The following is a 16,807-nucleotide window of genomic DNA, read 5'->3' as shown; positions in this document are numbered from 1 at the left end:
CTATCATGGCTCACACAAGTTCTGTGTTGTTACCTCATTTTGATGGTAATATTACCCCCTTTTGATGGGTGGAGAAACAAAAGTACAAGGAATTTCTGTGTTTTCCATAATCAGGTGCAAGTGTGTTGGTCACTCAGTCATGTCTGACTCTGCAACCCCATGGACTGTAGCCCACCAGGCTCCTCTGTCCATAGGATTCTCCAGGCAAGGGTTGCTATTCCCTTCTCCTCGGGGTCTTCCCGGCCCAGGGATTGAACTCAGGTCTCTTGCAGAGCAGGCAGATTCTTTACTGTCTGAGCCACAATGTAAGCAAGTAAGATTTAGACAAATTAAAGTGGACTTAAATAACTAGAATTTTAAAAAATGTTTACCAATAAAAAAATCAAACAAATGAGCTAAAAAATGGGGAAAAATGTGAATGCTTTTCCAAAGAAGATATACAAATTGCCAATTAGCAAACAAAAAGATTTTCAGTCTCATTAGTTACTAGGGGAATAACACTTGAAACCACAAGGTATTATTTTACACTCACTTTGATGGTTGAAATCAGCCACTAAGATGATTATAATGAAAACATGTTGGTGAAGATGTAGAGAAATTGAAATTCTTGCATATTGTTGGTGGGAGTGTAAAAAGGTACAGCTATTGTGGAAAAGAGCTTGACAATTCCTCAAAAGTTAAATATAGCATTACCATACAACACATAACCTCCACTTCTAGGCATATACCCAAGAGAATTGAGAACATATGTCCACACTGAAACTTTGTACATGAATGCTGATAGCAGCATTATTCATAATAGCCAAAATGTGGAAACAGTACAAACCCAAATGATGAGTGGACAAGCAAAACGTGTATGTACAAGCAATGGAATCTTGCTCCTATTAGAACATTGAATACATTATTCCACAATAAGAAGAAATAAAGTGCTAATGCATCCTACAACATGGATAAACTTTGATAACTAAGTGAAAGAAGTTAGTCGCTAAAGACCACACATTGTGTAATTTCACTTACATGAAATCTCCAGGGAAAAATTCACAGAGATAGGAGGTTAGTGGTTACAGGGGACGGAGGTGTTAGAGAGGAAATAAGGAAGACTTTTCTAAAATTGATTGTGGTGATGGCTGTGCAATTCTGTGAATAAACTAAAAGCCACTGAATTGTACACTTTAAAAGGATGAGTTAACTGGTACATGAATCGTATCTTAATGGAAATATTTAAAGATGATGAAGAGTGCTTAAACCATGTCGTTTGAGAAACAACTGAAGCATTTGGAGCACATTTAGTTTAGGATTGTTGTTGTTTATCTTGAAGCAGAAAAGTTAAAATTTTAGATAACCTCCTGCTCCTTCTGCCTCTGTAACTCAGCTTGTTCCTTGCAAAGTCTGGATCACGTAGGTCATAGTCTCAAAAAGTGGGGGCTTAACAATACTAGGGACTGGAACTTATCTCACTTACCCTTGTCCTGCTTTTTGCAATCGCCCAGCCCCTGCAAACCTGCTTAATCATGCCTGTCCATGTATTAAAAACTCTGTAACCCCTTTGTTCAGGGCTCAGAGCTTAGAGAGTTAATTCCTTTGGGCCCGCCGGCGTAATACACCTGAGTTGTCCAACTCTCTGAGTGTGGTGCTTGGTTTCTCGAGTACTGGTTTCTGCAACAATCTTAAGTCGTGTCTGACTCTTTGTGACCCCATGGACTGCAGCCCCCCAGGCTCCTCTGTCCATGGAATTCTCCAGGCAAGAATACTGGAGTGGGTTGTCATTTCCTTCTCCAGGAGATCTTCTTGACTGAGGGATCGAACCTGTATCTCCTGCATTGGCAGGTGACTTCTTTATCCCTGAGCCACCAGGGAAGCCCATTAACTTAGGATGGCAAAGATTAAATATCCCCATTATTTGAGGGCTGTGTTGTTATTCAGTTTCACCCCATAAGTTTGACAGTATTGCAGCTCTTTTGCAGTCGTTGCGTGACCAGATAATAGCTTTTCCAAAGAAGCTGAATTCCAAGTAGAAGTTGTTGCTTTTAGGATCTCTGGGGTACCAGGTGGTCCTAGGTTGCTGGCTGTTGTTCTGCATGCTGAAATATTACCTGGAACTACCCAATATGAAAGTAGCAGTGGGATTAGTTGATCCTTGAAGACTTGGTTGTTATTCTCCGAAACTGTCTGAGTCACATGCTTTCTTTGTATTATTGGTGTTTTGCAGATTTTTAATCTCTCAGTTGGGTTCTCTCAATTATCACTTGTATGAGTCAATTCTGCCTCTCCTTGTAAAAACAATGTTTCCCGTAGTCTAGAGGATGCTACAGAAAACACAAAAATTATTACTGGTTCACTATTAAGAATGATCTGATCCAGTAACCACCTTCCTGAACTTTTTTCCCCTGTTGTCCTTAGACTAAATTCCTTTTTTGGACCCCACGTGCCCAGTAAAAGACATTCCAGTAAAAGGAGTTCCAACCCCTTGCTCCTATTTTTCAAGGTTGCTTACTTCCTTCTTGCCAACCCTCCGACTGACATAAAACGCTAACATGCGTGTTACTTTATGACTATTTCTAAGTGCTTGTGTCACATTGCTCTTTAATCTCTGCTGCTCTACTGTGTGCTGCTGGGGTCTTCACCTCACCCCTGACCTCCCTTTGTCTGGACAAGGGTCTTGTGTCCTAGAATCAGGTGTCTTCCCTAACTGGTCTGATTTCAGGTATGAAATTGGCATTTATATTCTCATTCCCATGTTTGCATCTCTAGGATCACTCATGTTAGCTTTGTACCCAGTTCTAGACTCTGATTGGCACTGCACATTTGTTTCATCCTGCGTTTCCTAAGACTGGCATATGCATGCTAGAATAACATGTTGAAATAACAACTAAGAATCTATCTTATTTTGGAATCTCTTTATAGTCATAGATTTTAAACCTCTGTCCATTAATTACAGTCTTTTGTATAAACCTTCTGGCTTCCAACCAGTCAAGGGTCTCCGCGCTTGTAGACAGCACATGGTTAGCTTCTCCCACACAGTGAGGTTTTGGTATCTGCATAACAGCTCAAAGACATTGTTCTATGCCTCCCTTGCCTCCCTTGACAGGGATCCAGGACCTGCCTCAGGGCTGCACTGTTTCTTGGCAGCTCCTTCCTTGTCTCTGCATCTCCTCCCTTCCCTAATTAGCATCTGTTGGAACCTGCCCTGTGGAACTCAGAGAAGGTTCAGGGGGGCTGAAGTATCCTCAAGTAACCCTGAGAGAACTGCTCCAAGGAGGCCAGAGGGGAACCAGGATATGTAGCAGTTTTTAAAAAGAGGGCAGGTAATCCGAAGTCAAAAGATTGTTGTTGTTCAGTTGTTCAGTCTTTTTCGACTCTTTGGGACCCCATAGACTGCAGCATGCCAGGCTTCCCTCTCCTTCGCTACCTCCTGGAGTTTGCTCAAACTCATGTCTGTTGAGTTGGTGATGCCATCCAACCATCTCGTCCTCTGTTGTCCCTTTCTCCTCCTGCCTTCAATCTTTCCCAGCATCAGGGTCTTTTCCAATGAGTCCGTTCTTCACATCAGATGGCCAAAGTATTGGAGCTTCAGCTTCAGCATTGGTCCTTCCAATGAATATTCAAGATTGATTTTCTTTAGGTTTGACTGGTTTGATCTCTTTGAAGTCCAAGGGACTCTTCAAGAGTCTCCAATACCACAGTTCAAAAGCATCAGTTCTTTGGTGCTCAGCCTTCTTTATGGTCCAACTCTCCCATCCATTGCTTTGTCAACAAAGGTCCATCTAGTCAAAGCTATGGTTTTTCCAGTAGTCATGTGTGGATGTGAGAGTTGGACTTTAAAGAAAACTGAGCCCCAAAGAATTGATGCTTTTGAACTGTGGTATTGGAGAAGACTCTTGAGAGTCTCTTGGACTGCAAGGAGATCCAACCAGTCCATCCTAAAGGAAATCAGTCCTGAATATTCATTGGAAAGACTGATGTTGAAGGTGAAACTCCAATACTTTGGCCACCTGATGCAAAGAGCTGACTCATTTGAAAATACCCTGATCCAGGCTGAGAAAGATTGAAGGCAAGAGGAGAAGGGGACGACAGAGGATGAGATGGTTGGATGGCATCACCAAGTCAATGGACATGAGTTTGAGTAAGCTCCGGGAGTTGGTGGTGGACAGGGAAGCCTGGTGTGCTGCAGTTCATGAGGTCGCAAGGAGTCGACACGACTGAGTGACTGAACAGAACTGAACTCACATCCAAATATGTCTACTCAAAAGATTATTGTTAATTAAATAAAACCAGATATCTCAAGTTAAGGAAGTTAGCACTTTTCTGTGTATGGGAAGATGCAAGAGTCTACGTTCATTGAAATCATTCCTTTCCTAAGCACTTCAGCTATCTGGGGATCAATATCCTGTGTTTTTCACCTCCTGAGCCCCCTCAGAGCTCACCCTGGGGTGGGGGTGGGGGGCTGCAGTCCGCTAGAGGGCAAATATTCTTTCCTTCCTGAGTTCCTTCAGGGCTCAGGGGCTCACCTTCCAAGGGGGCTGCAATCACTGATGACATGATGGTGACATACTTCGTTTACTGACATGCCAGTAAATATTCTGTTTCTCACCCTTAAACATAAATATGTCCATGCTTACGGCAGCCACAAATGTATAGGATGGGTTATTTACTTATAAGTAATCAGATGACCAAGATAATCACGATGGTGTGGTCACTCACCTAGAGCCAGACGTCCTGGAATGTGAAGTCAAGTGGGCCTTAGAAAGCATTACTATGAACAAAGCTAGTGGAGGTGACGGAATTCCAGTTGAGCTATTTCAAATCCTGGAAGATAATGCTGTTAAAGTGCTGCACTCAATATGCCAGCAAATTTGGAAAACTCAGCAGTGGCCACAGGACTGGAAAAGGTCAGTTTTCATTCCAATCCCAAAGAAAGGCAATGCCAAGGAATGCTCAAACTACCACACAATTGCACTCATCTCACACGCTAGTAAAGTAATGCTCAAAATTCTCCAAGCCAGGCTTCAGCAATACGTGAACTGTGAACTTCCAGATGTTCAAGCTGGTTTTAGAAAAGGCAGAGGAACCAGAGATCAAATTGCCAACATCCGATGGATCATGGAAAAAGCAAGAGAATTCCAGAAAAGCATCTATTTCTGCTTTATTGAGTATGTCAAAGCCTTTGACTGTGTGGATCACAATAAACTGTGGAAAATTCTGAAAGAGATGGGCATACCAGACCACCTGACCTGCCTCTTGAGAAACCTGTATGCATGTCAGGAAGCAATAGTTAGAACTGGACATGGAACAACAGACAGGTTCCAAATAGGAAAAGGAGTATGTCAAGGCTGTATATTGTCACCCTGCTTATTTAACTTCTATGCAGAGTATATCATGTGAAACGCTGGGCTGGAAGAAGCACAAGCTGGAATCAAGATTGCTGGGAGAAATATCAATAACCTCAGATATGCAGATGACACCACCCTTATGGCAAAAAGTGAAGAGGAACTGAAAAGCCTCTTGATGAAAGTGAAAGTGGAGAGTGAAAAAGTTGGCTTAAAGCTCAACATTCAGAGAACGAAGATCATGGCACCTGGTCCCATCTCTTCATGGGAAATAGATGGGGAAACAGTGGAAAGAGTGTCAGACTTTATTTTTTTGGGGCTCCAAAATCACTGCAGATGGTGACTGCAGCCATGAAATTAAAAGATGATTACTCCTTGGAAAGAAAGTTATGACCAACCTAGATAGCATATTCAAAAGCAGAGACATTACTTTGCCAACAAAGGTCCATCTAGTCAAGGCTATGGTTTTTCCTGTGGTCATGTATGGATGTGAGAGTTGGACTGTGAAGAAAGCTGAGCGCCAAAAAATTGATGCTTTTGAACTGTGATGTTGGAGAAGACTCTTGAGAGTCCCTTGGACTGCAAGGAGATCCAACGAGTCCATTCTGAAGGAGATCAGCCCTGGGATTTCTTTGGAAGGAATGATGCTAAAGCTGAAACTCCAGTACTTTGGCCACCTCATGTGAAGCGTTGACTCATTGGAAAAGACTCTGATGCTGGGAGGGATTGGGGGCGGGACGACAGAAGATGAGATGGCTGGATGGCATCACTGACTCGATGGACATGAGTCTGAGTGAACTCCGGGGGTTGGTGATGGATAGAGAGGCCTGGCGTGCTGCGATTCATGGGGTTGCAAAGAGTCAGACACGACTGAGCAACTGAACTGAATTGAATGAGATGTCACTTAAAAGCTATCTCTTCCATTCACTCAACTGGTCTGTAAGAATACAAAGGTATAGTGTCTAATTCTTGCCTTTAAACAGAAAAGTGAGGAAGATGGATCCATAAAAAAAACCCTCCACATCCAATGAAAATGGTAGAGGAAAGATATAGAAGTTGTGTGCAAGAGATTTGATGGAAGAAATATAGTGTGTAGGCAGCTAGAGGTGACTGGAAGGTGTGAAGCAGTGGCTTGTTCTGTTCAGGGTCTCATTGTGGAGAACACACTGGTTTTGTGGAGGGTGGATGTGAGGGGCCAGAGAGTCAGGTTCACAGGGAGAATATATGGGAGAATCCCTGAGAAAACGGCCGACGTCTGGTCCTCTGGTCCCGGGAGCAGACAGGGCAGCCTTGGTTTCCGACCCCAGAACCCACCCCTCGGGGGCTCAGCGTTACTTGCTGACCTTATCCTAATAAACTCCATTTTTGTTTGAATGGGCTCCACATCACCTAGAACAAAACCCAAACCAAACAAACAGCATAGTGAGGAAGACTGCCCAGAAGACCCACCTTGAAGAACACTCACATCCGGGGAGAGCTGACATTTATTGAGCCATGCAGCTCAAACAGTGCCCCAGACCTGGTGCTCACAGAGGCTCCGATGACCTCGTTTAGGAGGAACAAGCTGCAGGGCCTTAGTGGTGCTGTGAGGACCTGGATCCCATGCAGCCTGTACTCACAGCCATCCTCCCCCCTCTTCTTAGCACCTGCCCCTCTGCCCTCTTCACACAGTAAGACTCTGCTCTTCTCCAGCTTCACTCATTCCCAGACCCTGCCCCGTGCTTGGTATCCCTGAACTCTTTCCTCTGAATCTCTACTGGGCAGAGCTCCCCCTGCCCTTCCAGATGCAGCCTGACTACCAGCACCTCGCCTCTGAACCCCCACCTTACACAACAGGCCTGAGGAGCCTGGGACATGCCTGCATTTGCAGTCACTGCCATCATCACTTAACGTGGTTATTTCCCCATGAAGGCACCGCCCTCACCTCTTTGTCAGTTAACGTGGTTATTTCCCCGTGATGTGTTAATCTTTTGCCAGGAGGCAGCATTGCATCTGGCACATAGTAGGTGAATGCCTGGGATGAACAACCTTGTGAATAAATTGTGACTCATGGCACCCCACTCCAGTATTCTTGCCTGGAGCATCCCATGGATGGAGGAGCCTGGTAGGCTGCAGTCCATGGGGTCGCTAAGAGTTGGACACGACTGAGCGTCTTCACTTTCACTTTTCACTTTCATGCATTGGAGAAGGAAATGGCACCCCACTCCAGTGTTCTTGCCTAAAGAATCCCAGGGATGGGGGAGCCTGGTGGGTTGCCATCTATGGGGTCACACAGGGTCGGACAAGACTGAAGCAACTTAGCTGCTGCTGCTGCATGTGAGTCAATGGTGCTGGCAACTATAGGAAGTATCTGCCTTGAGCCACAAGCTCCAGGAGCAGGATGGAGGGTTTTCAGGTGCTGGGTAGACCCTCAAGTCTCAGGAAGGAAGGAACTTTAGAAATACAAGCAGCGACGATTTGAAGACATCTCTCTTATGCCATGTTCCCTGTTTTCCAAGACATATTTATTATGCTGTGGCCGATGGGCAATAATGAGCTATTCATGGTTTCCCACCAACCAGAGATGCCTGTCAGATGCCCTGACATGCACACAGGAGTCAGTATCTGCCTGCCGCCCCATCTGGTCTCTTGGCAGACTGTGTGCACCTGGAATCCCGTGCTCCTCTTCTGTGGCACCATGGCTGTCATGCCCATGTCGCCCATGTTGCTGGGCAGCAGCTGCCTGTGTGACATCTGCCCTGGGTCTGTTAACTGGTGGAACACTGAATGGGCAGCACGTGGCAGAGGGTTGGAGGGGAAGGATGGGAAGATGGAAACAGACTCATGGTCTTGCATGTGCTGTTAGAGATCTTACATGTACGTGGAAACGTACAAAGTACCTCGTGCTTTAAACATATTTTATATTACAACATGAACTATGGATGCGTACGTGTCAGCTGTTGGGATCAGCTGGCACGGGAATGTTGTGGGGCTATCTGAATGTGTCAAGAGAGAAACAGCAGTACTGCTGGAAAGATGCTCTCCCCGCCTTAGAAGGCAGGAGAGGGACGGCTTTCTATTGTGTTAGCTTTAACTGGGAGAGTCATAGAAATCACGAGCAGGTTCATAAGACAAAGAAACTCCCTGTCTCTTTCACAGGAACACTGCCCCTGCAGTGAGGAATAACTCTGTTCCTAAGGTGTCCTAGACAATCAGACCTCATTATCTCAAAGGAAGGTCAAAGTCTTAGTTATTGTTAACTCAACCAGGGGAGGTCTGGTTGCTTTCAAGTGTCAAAGCTTTGTAGTTGCTGTACTATAAATGTTTGTAAGGCACTTAAAACACACACTGCACAGAGACTTGGATAAAGTACTTGTTTCTCACACATGCTCAAATGGGAAACGGTTTATTTAACAGTTGCGTCCATTCACTAGAGAGCATGTCCATGTACGAAAACTTGTGAGTAGGTGGAGAGCAGGGATCTAAGCTGGGGATCTCAGAGATAGGACAAATCTACTGAGTAGAGGTACATGGAAGATAGATGGCTTTTTTGGAAGTGATTTTGGGGCTTTCCTGGTCGCTCAGATGGTTAAAAATCCATCTGTAATGCAGGAGATGAGGATTCAATCCCTGGGTCAGGAAGATCCCCTGGAGAAGGGAATGGTTACCCACTCCAGTATTCTTGCCTTGAGAATTCCATGGACAGAGGAACCAGGTGGGCTACCGTCCATGGGGTCACAAAGGGTTGGACTTGACTGAGCAGCTAGCACTTTCACTGTTTCACACATTAGCTGTCATTTGTTATGAGACTGATTTACTCCTCATCTAAGAACCACAAGAACAAAGTCCCACAGCACACTGTGAAGCTGATCAAGCCTGGCTTAGGCACCTGCTTTCATGTGGTCAGTCTCCAATTCCACTTGGTGCCTAGGGTACCTGCCAGGGGTCACACATCCATGTACACATTAGGGGCTTGAGGTACCCAGTGGGTGGCTGCAGTGCCAGTCTCTTCTCTGCTCAAGTATCTCTCCAGTGCACCCTTCCATAGCCTTGCTCAGCTCTGATCATGCTTAAAGTGCTGGTGATGATGTTAGCTGTTGTTACCATCTCAGAGGTCTGTGGATTTTCCCAGGGAAAATCCTTGTTTCATTCTTCAGGTCTGAAACACCTACACAAACTAACAAGAATGGAGTCCAAACAATAAGGTCCTCTTTATTATGACAAGTCAAGATTTGAAGCAGGTGCCGAATTCCCTGGCGATCCAGTGGTGAGGATTCTGTGCTTTAACTGAGGGGGCCCTGGGTTCAATCCCTGGTTGCGGAACTAAGATCCTGCAAGCCATGTTGTGCGGCCAAAATAAATACATAAAGGAAAGCAGGTGCCCATCGAATGATATCCTGTAGGTTTGGAGAGACATCTTACTTTTGGGATGAGTCTTGACTGAGTGCTTGGAGAGCAAAATGGGTGGACTAAGGAAGAGGGTAGGGAAAGTGGGTAGAAGATGGAGATGTCACCAAATTTAGGACACCCTGAACCACCTGGGGGCAGGGGGACAGCAAGAAGCAGGTGTCTGTGCAGCCGTGATCATGAAGAGAGGAGCACACGGGAAAAGGAATTCACAGTTCACACTGGAATTTTAACTAGATCTGCCCTTGTTCCCTTGTGTTCTCATTTAATCAAACTGATTATCTCGGCATATTAGAGCACTACAGTAGCAAACACGGTATTTGCTTGTCAACAAGCTCCCTTCATGTTTGCATGCTCCAAAAATCCAAGTAGTTTAACGCTGTTGCTTCAATCCAGAAGCCACATTCACATGACACGATATTCATCACTACAAAATGTGTCAGCAATGCTCTACATGAAATATGAAAGGCCAAGGAAAAGCAAAAGCTATAGCATTTTCTAACTTTTCTTTGACACCAACCAGATTAATGAAAGCAAAATAAAATGGCTATTGAAAGTCATACATTGTATAATCTGTTTATTTCCATCAAAGGAAAAAGAAATGTCTCAGAAATCCAAGAGCTCGAGACTGATTGCATATTAATAAAAAGCATCACATTTTTGCTTCATTACATTAATCCTTCACTTCATCACACTTGGTTGAAAAAAGCCAGGTAGTCACAAAAAGCCACACATTCAGGCCCATTTTTCTTTTCTTTGTAATTTATTATTTCTGTGCAATCACTCGATTTATATCACCATTAAAAGAAAACACTTATAGTCGAGGAAAGGACAATACTTAATTTCCTGCATAGGCAGGTGGTGTTAAATGCCAAAGATGAATGGCCCTGGAGGAATCAGCAGTAGACTTGAATTTAACATCCCGGTCAATTTATTGATTACCTTGAAAAAATGGTATATTACCTGCTAATTTTTTTTTACCTGCTAATTTTTAAACTGCAATTACAAACAACAGTCGACTGGCAGTGGAACAGAGTTGAGAGCAGCTAAAATGCAAAAGTGTCAAGAATTCCCAGGCAAATCCAGAAAGAAAAATGTTTATACAGCATGTGTGCATGTGTGCTAAGTTGCTTCAGTTGTGTCTGACTCTTTGCAACCCCATGGACTGAAGCCTGCCAAGTTCCTCTGTCCATGGAATTCTCTAGGCAAGAATACTGCAGTGGGTAGCCATTCCCTTCTCCAGGAGATCTTCCCAGTCCAGGGATAGAACCTGGGTATCCTGCATTGCGGGCGTATTCTTTACTGTCTGAGCCACCAGGGAAGCCCTATGATGTAATAGAAACTTGCAAAATAGAAAAAAGTAATTCTTGAAATTAAATGCTCAGTGGATCATTCAAAGAGCAGATTGGACACATCTTAGAGGAAATTAGTAAATGAGAAAAGTGACTTGAAATACCTATAATATAGCACGAAGAGATGAGGAAAACGTGTTGGGGAGGTTAAGAGACCTGGAGAATGGGGAGTCTAAGAGACACTATATTTGAGAAGGAATGAACACAGAAAGGGAAGATGTAATATTTCAGGAAAGAATGGCTGAGAAGTTAAAAATTGTTGAAAGACATACAGACTCATAGTCAAGAGGAGCACAATATTCTCAGCAGGATTTGGGGGGAAAGCAGCCTGCTGAGTAATTATAGCTGTTATATCAATTGTGCAATTGATAATTGTAGTTAAAGAACTGAAAGAGCAAAGACAAAGATCTTAGAAATCAGGCAAAAAGCAAAGACAGATGTCTGCAAAGCAGTGATACTTGGACCAACAGCTGATGTGATTTACAGACACTGGAGCCCAGGAAGCAGTAGCGATATGACAATATCCACAAAGGGCTCAGAGAAAAGAGCAGTGACTCTAATGTGATGTAGTCAGCCTTTCATTATAAATAAGTACAGGGACTTCCTGGGCAAACCAGTGGTTAAGACTCCGCACTTCCAATGCAGGGGCGTGGTTCAATCCCTGGTTGGGGAACTGGAACTAAGATCCCACATGCCACGTGGCCAACAAAAACGACAGCAACAAAATTCACGAACAGATAGGTACAAAACAAAGACACTGTCAAACTATTTCCAAATACCAAAAGGACATTTGAATTTTAAACATTCACTATCTCTATGTGTAGGAAAGTTTCTGAATGAAATTATAAAAGGAACAATGCTCTAATATTTTTTGAAAAATGGTAATATTGTTGGTATAAGCATAATTTTATATGTCTCAATATATTCTCTTTCTTCCTTCCTCCTTCCCTCTTTATTTCCCTCTTTCTTCCCTTTTTCCTTCTTTCTTAATGACATTGCTTTAAGCTTATAGCAACTCACTTTTGTCTCATAAATCTAAAAATGTGATTAGATACTTGCATATGTATGATAATTTAGAAAGTTGATTTGTCAACAATTCTAGACAGAGAAATGAAGAGAGATAGGAGATTTCAGTCTCACCCTATAATCTATGTATTAATACCATTATATTTTATATTGCACACTGGAAGTCAATTTCATGCCTTTGCTTTATTCTAAAAGCTACATATATGGAATTAATTCTGCGTAGGACCTTCTATCTTCTCACTTGAGGAATTTTACATATTTAAAAGAAAAAACTAATGTTATTCCATAACTAAATTTATATTACTGTCTCTGCCAGAAAAGAAAAGGCAGGATCATCAGCAAGCGTGCCTAAAACGAGTGTCAGTCATTTGACTCAGAACATGCGCTGAGCACGATTCATAGCAGCACTAGGGCCCGTGTCTCTGAGGTGCCTCCTTTGAAACTTGGGTATACTAAACTTCTCAAGGGCCAAAGTTCCACCAAATAACTGTTAGAGAAACATTAATTAATTAACTTTGAACTTTTTATTTTGCATTGCAGTATAGCCGATTAACGATGTTATGATAGTTTTAGGTGGACAGCAAAGGGACTCAGCCATACCTATACACGTGTCCGTTCTCCCCTCAACTCCCCTCCCACCCACACCGCCACGTGACATTGAGCAGAGTTTCCTGTGCTGTACAGTAGGTCCTTGTTGGTTATGCATTTAAAATACAGCAGTGTGTACTTGTCATCCCAAACAAGACACATTAATTTATATGCAATTTTCTTGAAATTAAACTGGAATGAGTAATTTAATACTTTTCTTCACAAAAGAAACTAACCATCAGATCAAAAATTGATACATAATTGTTTGCAATGTCTATAAAAATGTAAAACAACTGTTGACTTGGAGAGATTGTGACAGGGGGAGATTAAAACAATCCAAATTTCTCTTTGAGAAGGACTAGTTACACAAGCTGATAGTTCCATGAAATGAAATGCTCTGAAAAAGTTGGATTATTTTAAAGAGAATGAGAAAACTATGTATTGACATAGCACTATCTATAGTATATACTGTTACATGAAAACCACATGGTGCAGAACAATGACTGCGTTTTTCTGTGTAAAAATGTAGAGAAAGCAATTTAATTGCACGTGCATAAAGGCACACCCTCAAAATACAAAGGAAATGAAAAAAATTTACTTATATGAGATGGGAGTTGGATGTGGAAAACAGAGATAAGACTACTTACAATACCTTTGTATATAGTTCTGAGTTTTGGTCCATGTAAATGTATGGGAAAGATTGAAGGCAGGAGGAGAAGGAGACAACAGAGGATGAGATGGTTGGATGGCATCACCAATTCGATGGACTTGAGTTTGAGCCAGCTCTGGGATTTGGTGAGGGACAGGGGAGCCTGGTGTGCTGTAGTCCATGGGGTCGCAAAGAGTTGGACACGACTGAGTGACTGAACTGAACCGAATGTATAAGCAAGTAACAACCTTTTTAAATGAATAAAATCATTGTCCATTTTAACTATAAATGATATTTTCTTAATTTTTACCAACTAAATGATAAATCCCTCTATTTATTTCAATAATTATAAATAATTGTATTTCTTTCATATGTGCTATGTAATCTTGTTCATATCAATTATTTTTCCCAGAATTAACGTATGTGCAGTCTTCACTTATTCAGTATCTTTCTTTGAATCGACTGTGGAATTGATCAGTCTACCTTCCTTCTGCTTTAGTTGTCTGAATATAACCCTTTAAAGGGGAGTTCAACCTACGAACATTGGTGTAATTTTTCAACATAATTTCCATTGTATTTACCTCCATTTCATAAAATAGATTAACCACCTCTTGCATAGCGGACAACGAAGCCACAGCTCATGCTTCAATGTCAGAGTAAACACTTGACATTCTGCTCACATTTTAATTTTACTTGTGTGACTCATCTCTGCTTTCATTCAAACTACAGTATCTGTGCAAACTGGGACGGTGAAAAGATCACAGGGTGGGATTTAAAGGAACAATCCTGTTCCTAGTACCTTTTCTTATTAAATGAGTGCGGTTATGCAACTTAACCCCTCAAAGCCTGCTTTTAATTACAAAATACAGACAGGGTTATTCTGCATGACGCAGAAGGAAGTTATCATGACCAAGTGAGATATTATCATGGGAAGTACTCTGACAGAATCAAAGGCTTGTACAAATTTTTATATTGTTATTGCTGTTGTTTAGCTGTTAAGTCATGTTCAACTCTTTGTGACCCAGTGGACTGTAGTCCGCCAGGATCCTCTCTCCATGGGATTCTCCAGGCAAGAATACTGGAATGGGTTGCCATTTCCTCCTCCAGGGGATCTTCCCCACCCAGAGACGGAACCCTTGTCTCTTGCTTTGGCAGGTGCGTTCTTCACCACTGGGCCACCTAGGAAGCCTATGATCTTTTAATATGCTGCATAGATTTTGAAATCAGAAAGAAAAACTGTACTTTTCTAATAAAACTGGGTTCAAACTTTGCTGTTTTATTGAAAATATTTATATGTTGGATCTAATTTTATTTACTTGCATCTCTTTACCTACTGCTTCTGCTGTTCAACTATCCTATTAAGCTGGGGAATGGGGGGAGGTCAGAAATGAAGTCAAAGAGGATTCACCTGTGTCACCCAAAATATTCTTATAATTACCCCTTTGTAAGGGTAGATTCCAAGAAGGCAATGGCACCCCACTCCAGTACTCTTGCCTGGAAAATCCCATGGATGGAGGAGCCTGGTGGGCTGCAGTCCACGGGGTCGCTAAGAGTTGGACACGACTGAGCGACTTCACTTTCACTTTTCACTTTCATGCATTGGAGAAGGAAATGGCAACCCACTCCAGTGTTCTTGCCTGGAGAATCCCAGGGACGGGGGAGCTTGGTGGGCTGCCATCCATGGGGTCACACAGAGTCGGACACAACTGAAGCGACTTAGCAGCAGCAAGGGTAGATTATTCAAAAACTGTTTTTTTTGTGTTTTTTTTGGTAGCTTGTAGAACTAGGCTTTGATAGTCCTTTAAAACATCACTCTTTCTTTGGGTGCAGTCTAGAAGTTTTTAATTTTAATGGCACATGCTTTAAAAATGCTAGAAATTGGAGGAGATCTTATAAGACAAAGGAGTCAGCAGAGATGGTATTATTAGATTCAGGAGCCATTATGGCTTCTCCACTCAGGGGATTTTTGTTTCCTGACTCTGAGTGCTAACCAAATCATCATGAAATTGATTGCAAAACGAGAAACATTTTTGGCAAGCACTGCCTCCAAATACAAAGCTTGATCTGAGTCTGAACTCTTTGGAGTCATGAACTGCTAAGTTTTTTTAAGTTTGGTGAGTTCATTGATCTTAAAAGTGCATGATGCTTCATAGGCTACAAAGGAATCCACTAACCCATTTTCTCTAGATTTGTTATCCCTTGACTTCCGCCACTTTGCTTATAATTTTGCTTGAAGACTTATGTAAGAAAAAGGGAAAGAAAATGCTAATCAAATATAATTACTGTCTCGAGTTAACACTACCTTTCAAATTCATGCTAACCTTCCATTAGCATCTTTTCTGTTTCCAAGCCCACACATCTGCATTTGCTTTTTTACTGTGAAGTATGCCATATTCTTTAAGAAATTAATTAATCAGTTTAAATGTTTTATTTTGTATTGGGGTATAGCCAATAAACAATGCTGTGATATCTTCAGGTGAAGACCAAAGGGACTCAGTCATACATATACATATATCCATGGTGGTGCTAGTGGTAAAGAATCCACCTGCCAATGCAGGAGATGCAGGAGATGTGGGTTCAGTCCCTGGGTTGGGAAGATCCCCTGGAGAAGGGGATGGCAACCTACTCCAGTATTCTTGACTGGAAAATCCCATGGACAGAGGAGCCTGGTGGGTTACAGTCCGTGGGGTCGCAAAGAGTCAGACACGACTGAGCACACACACACACACACACACACACACACATTCTTCCTGAAACTCCCCTCCCATCCAGGCTGCCACATACTTTTGAGCAGAGTTCCTTGTGCTGTATGTGAAATATGACATATTCTTAATTCATTTAGTTAATATGTGTTTTGTAGATGCCAGACAGTATATGGGGAACATCAGCAGTAATATCATTAGGAATATTTATTAAGTCAAAATGTTTTTCACTCTTTGCAAACAGAACGGTGGATTTGGTGAGGTTGAGTGAGTGAGGCAGGGGGTGGCAAGGTTTTGTGTCTGTGAGAGGCCCTGGCCACACTCTGAGGGGTCCTGCCTGGCTCCCCTACTCTGGCCATTCAAGGGCAAGACAGAAAGCCAGGAGTCCCTCAGACCCTGGGAAACCAGTTTCCCTTCAAACCTGGAGTCAGTCAGTTCCTCAAGGAAGGACAGTGCCTTTGTCAGCCAGCCCCCAATGTCCTTACTGCTAAGCTGTACAGCAGCAGTCATGGTTGTTCCTGACATTCTTGTTCTCCCTTGAAACTATCACTCCATTACCTGGTGCCTGATGTGGGATTGGCACTAGAGTTTCAACTCTGTGGATTCAATTTGATCAAGAGTTTCAGAGTTGTAGAGATTAAACGTTTCAGGTTTAAGTCCCTGCTCCATGACCACAGGAAAGTCATGTGTATGACACGCAGGTATGGGGCTCACTAAGATGCCTTTGTGTTATGACAGTGCATGACACTGATTTGCAGTGGTAAAGAATCCACCTGC

Source organism: Bos indicus x Bos taurus, chromosome 14, assembly GCF_003369695.1.
Source record: "Bos indicus x Bos taurus breed Angus x Brahman F1 hybrid chromosome 14, Bos_hybrid_MaternalHap_v2.0, whole genome shotgun sequence".
In the NCBI taxonomy this organism is placed as follows: Eukaryota; Metazoa; Chordata; class Mammalia; order Artiodactyla; family Bovidae; genus Bos; species Bos indicus x Bos taurus.
The sequence above is the reverse complement of the archived record's forward strand: the minus strand, read 5'-3'. Positions refer to the sequence as shown.